Here is a 10,000-nt window from a genome sequence, read left to right as displayed (position 1 = left end):
AACACTAGGTTAACGAACCACGGTGAAGCACGGAAGGAAACAATGTTAATCGTTATCGCTATGCAATAGTACTCGAAACGTGTCCCGGAAAACAAACGACAACAACAACAACAACAAAGCAACAGGCCGATTAAACACACTAATCGAAACACAGTAGAGCAACACGTTGAAAGGCGTTCAATTTTAGAAAAGAAGAAGAAGAAGAAGAAGAAGAAGAAGAAGAAGAAGAAAAGGAAGAAGAGAAAAGGAAAGAAATCCAGAAGAGAAAAGAAAACAAGAGAGGAAATAATAGGGTATAATTGAGGAAGTACGATGCTCGAAGGAGCATAGCAGAAAAAACACACATACAGCACTCATCTTTGCGACCGAATTGGCCAAAAATCAAACCATAATTCCGTATGTGTAAAGAGTATAAAAGACAAAACCAAACCATTTGTCAAATTGGCATCGAATGTATGGCACCAGACAGTACTGGAAATAGTGCCGCTACACACCAAAACGGTACACACACAGAACCGGCAAAGGCGGACCACCCCAGTGTCCAACCGAACCAGAAACGCATGAAGCAGCCGGTGAGGAATAGAGAGAAAGAGAGAAAAGAAAACAACCCCGTAACCCGCATTAGCATGTTGATGAAACTATTGAATGGGATTGGATGGGGGGCAATGTATAAGTATACAATAAGGCAAAAACCGATTCTGAGGAAAAGCGTTACTAAGAGAAAAACCATAAGAAGAGACGACGGTGCAGTAGAGCACCGGATTTTGTTAATGGGAGAGTGGCACTGGAGCCATCACCGAATTGGAGTCTAAACCACCAGAACCACCAACAACAGTAAAACGACAAACCGATAAAACGACAAAAGATGGACAATTTAGGTGAATGTTGAAAATTAACTTACTGCATATAGATTTAGAGGGACGCGTGTGTGTGTGCGCGTGCGTGTGTGTGGATAAGATAAAGGCGAAGGAAATAAGAATGTTACATTTTAGATATAACAAGCAAAACAACCAACAACCAAACAAAACAAAACAAAAGGCGGTACATAACCCCCGGACCCCAGAGGGTGGGTAACGCACCGTAACGCATCGTCCGCTGGTCCGTCGTGGTGTACGCGGTCAGCGGGCAGTTTAATTGTTGAAATCGGACTCGGACTCACAGCGAAGCCTACTGTTTTCGGGCTAAACTAGGTGTAATCGGTTAACCAGCAGCAGCAGCAGCAGCAGCAGCCTCGCTAAGCAAGGAGCGCGCAGAAACGGGAGTTTGAGGGTCAGGGTGCCTGGGAAACCCAAGGTTTAGAGAATAAGCGCGTTGGTCAGGTTAACCAAAAACCCGGGATGATGTTAGTTTTGTTCAATGTGTCGGACATGGCGGGCTATTGGATGTTGTTTACTCTCCCCACCCACGAGGGGGAAATCTTTGGCGCGATGTGCGACGTCCGGGTTTGTTATTTGTGTTCTGCAACCCGGACGTCCCGGGACCTAGTCGCGGTTCCGGACTCTCATCCTCGATACTACCTGTTCCAACATCATCATAGAGGTAGCGAAACAATAAAGAAAGAGGCGCAGAGAGAGAGAGAGAGAGAAAGAGAGAACACGGAACATAGTTCATAGGCTGGTGTAACGGACCGGCAGGCGGTTCTTGACTCGCAATGCCCTCCACGGCTCCCCGCGGGTAACACGCAACACTCGGTGCGCCGTATGGTGAGAGTGCAGAAGACGTCAGATGTAACTCTAGTTTTTAACTCAACTCTTCCACTAGCGGAATTTCAATCGAAGCTATAGAAACGAGCGCAGAAAACGAACACGGCCCCGAACCCGCACACGATCAAGATACACTTACATACTATCCTTCACCACCACCCCTCCGCACCCTCCTTCCCTTCACTCACTCTACACTTTCCTGGTGCATATGCATAGTAAGGTACGCATTACCCTCATACCGATATATTATCTCCGTTCTTCGCCAACTACTAGCATTGAGGAGCAAAAAGACGGTAGCGAACAAATAAAAAGAAATCTCAAAAGTAAACAAAAAGAAGCCGAGAAGAAGAGAAGGGAGAAAATGAAATGCTCGCTAAGGGGGTAAACGATACAGAGAATAGTCCCGAACAAAACGAATACTAGGAAAAATACAGTAGGAAAGCCAAATGAGAACACACCAAACTACCACGTTTGCATTGGGAAACGATGGCCTCTAAAGATAAAAAACAATTGAATTGAAAGTAAAACAGTAAGAGAAGGCAGTAAAACCCTCGATAAAGGGTGAATGAAGGGTTAAAAGAAACAGAAAAAAACAGAAAAGAAGATAGAGAGAAGAAAGAGTAGAGAAAAGAAAAGCAAAGAAGAAAGGCAAAGAATCGAAGGAAAGCTAACATAACAACAAACTATCTTCCCATGGCGCGATGGGCGGGATAGCGTGAATAAAGGGGAACATAGGAAAAATCCCCACCTCCCCCCCCCCCCTCTCTCCCACTCCTCTACGAGAACAGTCAACAACTCTTTGTAGCTAAATTTAAGTCACAACTATTTAAATTAGTCTGTCAATTTTTACAACAATTGTTGTTAGTTAATGAGTATAAAAGCGTGAAGCAGGAGCAGAGGGTAGAAGGTGTATAGAGCGATCCGGTGAAGAAGAACAGCACAGCAAAGAAAAAACACTATAGCGTCTCATAAAGCATCAAACGCAGCGCAGCTTTTTGAGGCTGCGACTGCAGTAGCGTGCATGCGTGCATGCCTGCCTGTCTGCCTGCCTGTCTGTCCACCGAACGTCAAACGCAGCATCGTTAAGCAAGCAAAACGGACGTTGAGAAGAAGCAAATCGCGCAGTACGGGCACGCGAACTCACAACACGATTCCACAGCAAACGGCCACAGGACACACGGAAGTACATACCTTTCACATCCATCTAGTTCAAACAAATTTCCATTGAGCTCGGCATAACGGGGAAGACAGCATGTCCGAAGCGAAAGGATACAACCGCCAAAGGTTTTTATGAAGTTTTACTTGTTCGTTCCTTCCTTGCAGTTATGCTATTTTATTTTATTAACCCAGCAAGAATGCACTCTCGGGAATTGGGGAACGGGGGTTTCGAACCCATTGGTAAAACCTTCGAACTCTGAATATCTCTGATATCTGGCACCTATCGATGGTCTTCTGTAGAACCACGTTTGCATTTACAGCCGGGACGGCAAATTGGGTGGGTTGTTGAAATTTTACTGTTAACCTGCGAGAATGACACTCACGACATGGCCGTTCAGTTGGTCTTCCTTTTTTCTTTTTTTTTATTAAAAGTCAGAATCGACTAAATGAATTTGTCAATCACTCGTGGGCGGCGGAAGCGAATAGAAGAAGGTACAACTCTTATACCATTCATCCCTCACGTGATCACGTGCAGCATGCCACCGTTTGATCCCACCTTGGAGTCTATTTTTTTTCTCTTTTTTGTATCTGGAGATGGATGGATACCATATGCGAAGAAGGAATGTGTGTGTGTGTGTGTGCATGTGTAGCGCAAGGACATAAATGTAAGCGTTTATTGTGAAACAGACAGCAGCAAAAAGCGTAAAACGGTATTCCAGGAGGACCTCGTCGTGAACGGATGATTATGTCCCAAAACAATTGGCCGTGCGGAAGATTCTGAATACACATGGGTAAATTTAAAGAAACAAAACAAAAAAAGAACAGAAAACAGGCAGTCAAATCTCTAAAAATTATAATCAATAGTTGTTAATATAAATGTGAGATGTAGATGCGTAACACGGGCAACAAACAAAACAGAGCCACGGAGAGGACAGCAAACAGCAAACAAACCCAATACTAGTTGGATTAGGACAGAATGCTGCGAACTGTTAATGGTGTTCACGTTGGAAAGGATTTTATTACAATTTCTCCTTCGGAACACGGTAATAAACGTTAAAAATAGCAACAACACAAAAAAAAAACATCAAGAGAACAAAACAACAATAACATTAACAATGCGGCGTTGAGTATGCGGAAAGGGGGGGAAGGTTAAAAAGAAATAAAAAAAAAACACCCAAACCGAAAACACAACCGAAGCCGAAGCGTAACAGTACGAATTAATTAACAAGCGTCTTCAGGAATAAATTGATGTAAGAAGATGGCTTCGATTAGGCCCAAAAGGTGTAGGACCTCAAGAACACGTTGAGCAGCAGCAGCAGCAGCAGCAGTAGCAGCAACAGCAGAAGCAGCAGATAAGCAAACCACCGACACTTTGAACACAGTGCGCATGATACTCTATCAGCGGAGAGGTCGAACAGAGCGACGAAACATGGCGCCACCCCACACACGTACGTAGAGAGGAATCAGTTGGCGATGACCGGCGAGGGTGGAAAGAATTAACGTGCTTAGAAGGTAGAAAATGGTGTAGAGTAGGATATGCTCGCCCAAATAATCCCACCCCTTGCTGAAAGAGCGTGCAACACGACAGCTACACAATCAGCAGCAGCACCATCACCTCCACTAGCTACAACCAAACAATACAAAGACACACATACACTCACACAGATACTGCTGCAGGTCCCGAACCCTTGGAGGAAAATGAAGGAAACATCGCACAAATCCACCACTTTTTTAGGAAACAACATTGCGGGCATAATTCGTCAGGATATTCCCGAATTATTGAGCGCAAGAAAGAAAGAAAGAAAGAAAGAGAGACAGAGAGAGAGAGAGAGAGAGAGAGAGAGAGAATAAGAGAAAGAGAGAGAGAGAGAGAGTAAGAGAAAGAGAGAGAGAGAGAGAGAGACAAAGAGTTATATACATATGTGCGAATGAATATTGATTTTCGGGTTCCCGCCGAATGCGATGGTCACATGTTATCGTTTGATTCGACGCATCGAGGAGCGCTTGCAGCGATGAGATGGTCCATTTGCAGACCACGCATGGCGTCGTGCTCGTTGATAAGGCGTTTGGTACTTTGGTATAAACCGTTTAGACTGAGAGGGAATGGGACAATGGCACCCGCCGAGAAACGGAGGAACCGAACGAAGAAAAAAAGGAACAGTGCAACAGTATTACGGCCGCCGGGGAAGATCGATGGTTTGCGCAGTGCTAGGCTAAGTGTCGGTTTGTTGTTTTGGTACCACTAAATCTCGTTGTCCCCAACGTCAACGACCCGAAGGAATAGCATGCCAGTGAGGGAGAGGGAGAGCGCGCACGGAAAACGAAACAAACAAACGGATAACAGAGCAAAACAAAAATATATAACAAGAAGTATCGTTAATAAGCTAGAGTGTACAGATTTGAAATTGGTCACAGAGAGAACAAACAAAACCGAGAGAAGAAAAAAAAACAATAAGATACGGTTGACACCCGCTCGCCACATGGTCAGCCAGCGGCCGACGACGATGATCGACGACGAAGGCCAAACACGGATAGAATCTTACAGTAAGGATATCCGGCATTCGTAATCCTCTTTGTGCAGGGGCGGGGGGGTGGGATGTTAAGCACGGCATGTTGTGTACAGTAGATGATGTAGAAATTGTTTCCGCAAAATGTATAACCCACACGACTACAAACGTTACACAACACATCCATACAGGCACACAAAGAAGAGGAGAGAAGAAGGTAAACGAACCGGAGGAACCGGCCTGGGCCAGCCTTGCGGTATTACCAGCAAGCTGAATCCAACATTGTTGCACATTTCCATTTCCCGTTTACTTTGTTTCTCTCACTCTCTCTCTCTCTCTTTATTTCTCTCGCGCTCTCTTTACTTCTCTCTCTTCCTTTTTTATCTATGGATAGGCTACCTTCACGATGGCCATTCAGTCCATCCTGAGCGAATCACTTGATCCTGGGTGTTGTGTACGTAGCACATTGAACAGGCAACATACAACAACATACCGGAATAGGGCAGTTGTAGGAGCATCTCGTGTACGAAATATTCCCGCGATCATCGGAACAATACCCGGCAGCCACAGGGTACCCTTGGCACAGAAACAAATTAACACAACATCAACTTCACCACCACTACCACCACTACCACCATTCATTCTCCCTTTTTAGAGTAACTGAAACGAAACATCAAATAGTGAATACGTGGATGGCCATTGGGCGGCGATGCGCGATTAATGCAGTAGTCATGAAGGCAGCAACAGCAGAACATGGTAGATAATTTCAAAGAAGAAACAGTAACACACACTCACACACGCACTCACTCACACAACCAATGCCACTCCACACCGGGGAGCAGTCATCGTCTGACGCATTAGAATGTTCTAGGTGTGTTTTATAGAACGAGGTAAAAACCAAAACAAAACAGAGAAACGGAGCAAAGAAACTAGGTAACTACGTAAGAAATACTTCAAAATCAACTCGGCGGTATGCAGGTGGAGGAATGCACGCACCACGATCGATCTGCAATGAGGATGGGCGCGCGCGTAAAGAGGGGGGATGAATTTGTTATTCCAGTGTGAACCCCCGACACACACAAAGATACAATGGCTGAAGATGATGAAAAGGAAGCATCCACGAGAAACATATATGTATATGTGTGAAGAGTGCATGCAGAGTAAACGTTGTTAAGGAAAGTTATCTAATTCTACGTTGAACGGATCATTGAACGAATGATCGCGAAATGGAATGGTCGTAGTTTTGGGCGAAGCTCCTTTGAACCGCTTATCTGAACCAACAGAGAGACAACCGCACACGTACACGTACAGACACAGATACAGAAACACACACACACACCAATTAGCCCTCGACTCGAACACTCGAAATCAGCCATCAGGCAGAGCCTCGTCTGTTAAGCGTATGGGCTGCGGGAGGTGAAAGGAGGATGTCCTACCGCAACCGTTTGCGGTGAGGAGCGGCAATCACAATCACGCAAGTGATTCGAAATCGTCCTTTTGTCACCGAATGTCACTTAAGAAAACGGATCGACAGTTTGATGATTCCTTGCACCACCAGAAAACCTCCGTAGCGCCCGAGATGACTAAAAATACACCAAGCACAGGTTGCGCGCGACTGAAGTGTTCACTTCGGGCAACATCAAATGTTTTGGCCTTACGAAGGCACGCGCAGACTTGAGCATCGGACGGACACTGGAAAGGGCGCAGATTCATTTAGTGAGGAACTGGCTGGTGTTTGCGGTTTGCCAACCCCAAAGCAAAGCTGCAACCTATTCCGCTGAGTAGGCTGCTGCGCTCCATACGCTTTGCAATCTTCCACCATCCCTTAAACATCCCTTTCCCCATCGAAGCTTATCCTTCCACAATGAAGTCGTGGCGTGCTGGCAAAAGGGATTTGTTTCTTCTCCGCTATGATGGGTTTGCGTTTCGTTGAGGCCAATTGGGAACAGGTGCTGCTGGGGAAAGGGGCTTTTTGGTGAGTTCACTGGCACTTGATAGTTTAGCAGACACACCCGCCCTACCATCCCGGTCCTACACAGAGGCGTTGAAAGAACGAACGTAGCTTGCGGTCTTGTGGTCACGAACTAGACTTGAAAATAGTGAGATAAATGGTCACCGTTACCGTCAGCATCCCGATAGCTATACAGCATTGCGAATTCCTTTAGGTACGAACGTCAGGACAGGAAATTGCGGTAGCAAAGACGTATAAGATGACGCAAGACGGATGTAGGCGAAGACACACATTTTAAAGGTATGCCAATCGGAAAATGTTAGCATAAACACACCCAGAAACACACTTTACTAGACGATGGGGCGATGGGGTTTGCATTAGCACTTTACTATCTGCCGTTGATTTGTACATATTGTTCTGTTTTGCTTTTTTCCGGTTTGGTTTTGGAACAACTCGTTCATACCTTAGCAACAGAAGGAACTTAACTGCATAACAAGGAAAAAAAACTTAATAATAGTAGAAATCAAATGTTGAATAGGTCGTGAAGCTGCAAGCAACAGGAAGGAGGGCGACGAAAACCATAACAAAAAAGAAAAACGAGTTACGTGAAATATAGTGTTACAAGAAAATACTCAAAACAGCAAACACAGAACGAAAAGAAAACGAAAAAAATAAACAAACAAACAAACAAACAAAACAAACAAACACAGATACAAATGCATACATAACACCCCGACATACGGTTGCCAAACATAGTGCGCCGCAATCGGTGTGAGGCAACATGGTGCGAATCATAGCGCAACTAAGCGAATGATGGTCGTACATGAGAACGGGATGGCAGCAGAGAAGGCAGAGAAAAGGGAAATAAACAAACATAAAAAAACAAAAAAAAACAAACAAAACGGTCACATGCGCCCGATAATGCCAGAACATGAAAACGAACGCACTAAAAAAAAAACGAGCCAAGAAAATCGGGACACGAAGAAGCGAAGCAAGGAGAGCATTCGGCGAGGGTATAAAGCGAGAACAACAAAGAGAAAACAATGAAAGAGGATCTATTATTTGTTTCTATTATTTCTAGCGAAAAACAAAACATAAGAAAACAAAAAAACAACAAAACAAAATAAACAAAAAAGAAAAGAACGGAATAAAGTATTAATATCCGAAAATGAACTGTGTCTTCGTTTTGGTTCTTTCTTTCTTCCTCCTTCCGTTTCCGCATCAGAACCACCGAAACCTGCCATCCTGTGTTGTGTTGTGTGTCGATTATGTTCGTGTTTGATTGCGTTCTAGGCTCTTACCCTTTTCTGAATGTTTTCCTGCTGCGCAATTTCGTTCCTATCCGTCTGCCATGCATGGGACTTGCTGTACGATTGTACCACCAATTCTCTTTCTAAACATCCTTCTTGCTCTCTCTCTCTCTCTCTCTCTCTCTCTCTCTCTCTCTCTCTCTCTCTCTCTCTCTCTCTCTCTCTCCTTTTATCTCTCGTACACTTTTTCGCCTCTGGTGATCGAAAATAATCTTTATCTCTTTCGTTTTCGCTCTATTTTCCTCCGGATGTTGGAAAATACTAAATACTCTATCTATCTCACTCTATCTTTCCTATTGAATGTTTCTCTATCTTGTCTATCTTAGCTAATTCATTCTTGGTTCTACACCTCTTAGATCTGTCTATTACATTTGTCTTTACATTGCAGCTCCTACGCTGGTTCCAACCTTTGCTGGATAGTATTTTGTTTCTCAGCTTTCATTTGTATTACGTTTGTTACAGAAACACACAAAGACAATTAGGTTATCAAAGCGTACAGATCATCCTAAGATTAGTTTAACGTGTAAGCAAAACAAAATGTGAACCAGTAGCAAAACGCACAAAGGAATGTAAGCATTTATCTTTAGAAGAAGGCGTAGGTGGCGTGGAAAGAGTTTATCGCAGCTGGATACCCCAAACATAGTTTAACGTAAACACAAGAACCATACTGCCATGTAGTCTCGAAACAGGCTCCAAGCGGGGAACGTACATTGATAGCTTAACCTTTACCTCACCGTTGAGTACCGGTGAGACGCTTCATAACCGACAGGATCTCGACAACCGGAATTTCACAGAAAGCTGAAGCCGAATATTAGTCTGGCAGCTGGTCTGCCGATAGTAGGAAGCTCAAGAAGCGTTTCCGCCCACGAACGCTGTTAGCTGCTTACGCACAACGGCCATGTACTATCTACGATCATGTGTGCACCATCTTTGTGAGAGCCTAACTGTTCTGAACTTTTTAAACTGCATCGATGAGCGCTGTTATCAGAAGAAGTCCCGAAAGCTGCCCCATAAACGACCATACGTAGCTCGCATTACCATGCTTACGGAGAGCTGTAAGTAGTTCAAGAGAAACTACTGCACCGAGAGACTAGTGTTACTATCCAAGCTTTTCCCGCTTCATCTTATCTTCTAGTAGAAAAATGAGAGGATGATCGAGGTCCTTATCTCTATCTGTCTCTCTCTCTTTCTGTCTCTCTGAAGCTTTGTATAAAAATAGAAAACCAAAACTTCCAGCAACTAAATGTCGTGGTGTACGAGGGGGTTCAATTGAGTAGTTCGATGGATCCTCCGCATCCGTCGTGGAGAGTATCTCCCTCTCCACCACCGTGACTTTCTTCGCGCTCGAAAGTCCCAAAGTTCGCAAGAGAC

The 10,000-nt window shown here is 44.4% G+C and overlaps 1 protein-coding gene across 1 annotated transcript in view; it reads left to right on the top strand.

Moving 5' to 3' along the window:
• LOC125957978 (uncharacterized) overlaps positions 1–221 on the top strand; it is a 31,246-nt gene extending 31,025 nt beyond the window's left edge. Inside the window, exon 5 of the mRNA XM_049691065.1 lies at positions 1–221. This exon is cut by the window's left edge and continues 820 nt beyond it. The gene's annotated coding sequence lies outside the window, so the exon portion shown is untranslated.
• Positions 222–10,000: the final 9,779 nt, after the last annotated feature.

Source organism: Anopheles darlingi, chromosome 3 (assembly GCF_943734745.1).
Source record: "Anopheles darlingi chromosome 3, idAnoDarlMG_H_01, whole genome shotgun sequence".
Taxonomy (NCBI): Eukaryota; Metazoa; Arthropoda; class Insecta; order Diptera; family Culicidae; genus Anopheles; species Anopheles darlingi.
The sequence above is the reverse complement of the archived record's forward strand: the minus strand, read 5'-3'. Positions and strand labels throughout refer to the sequence as shown.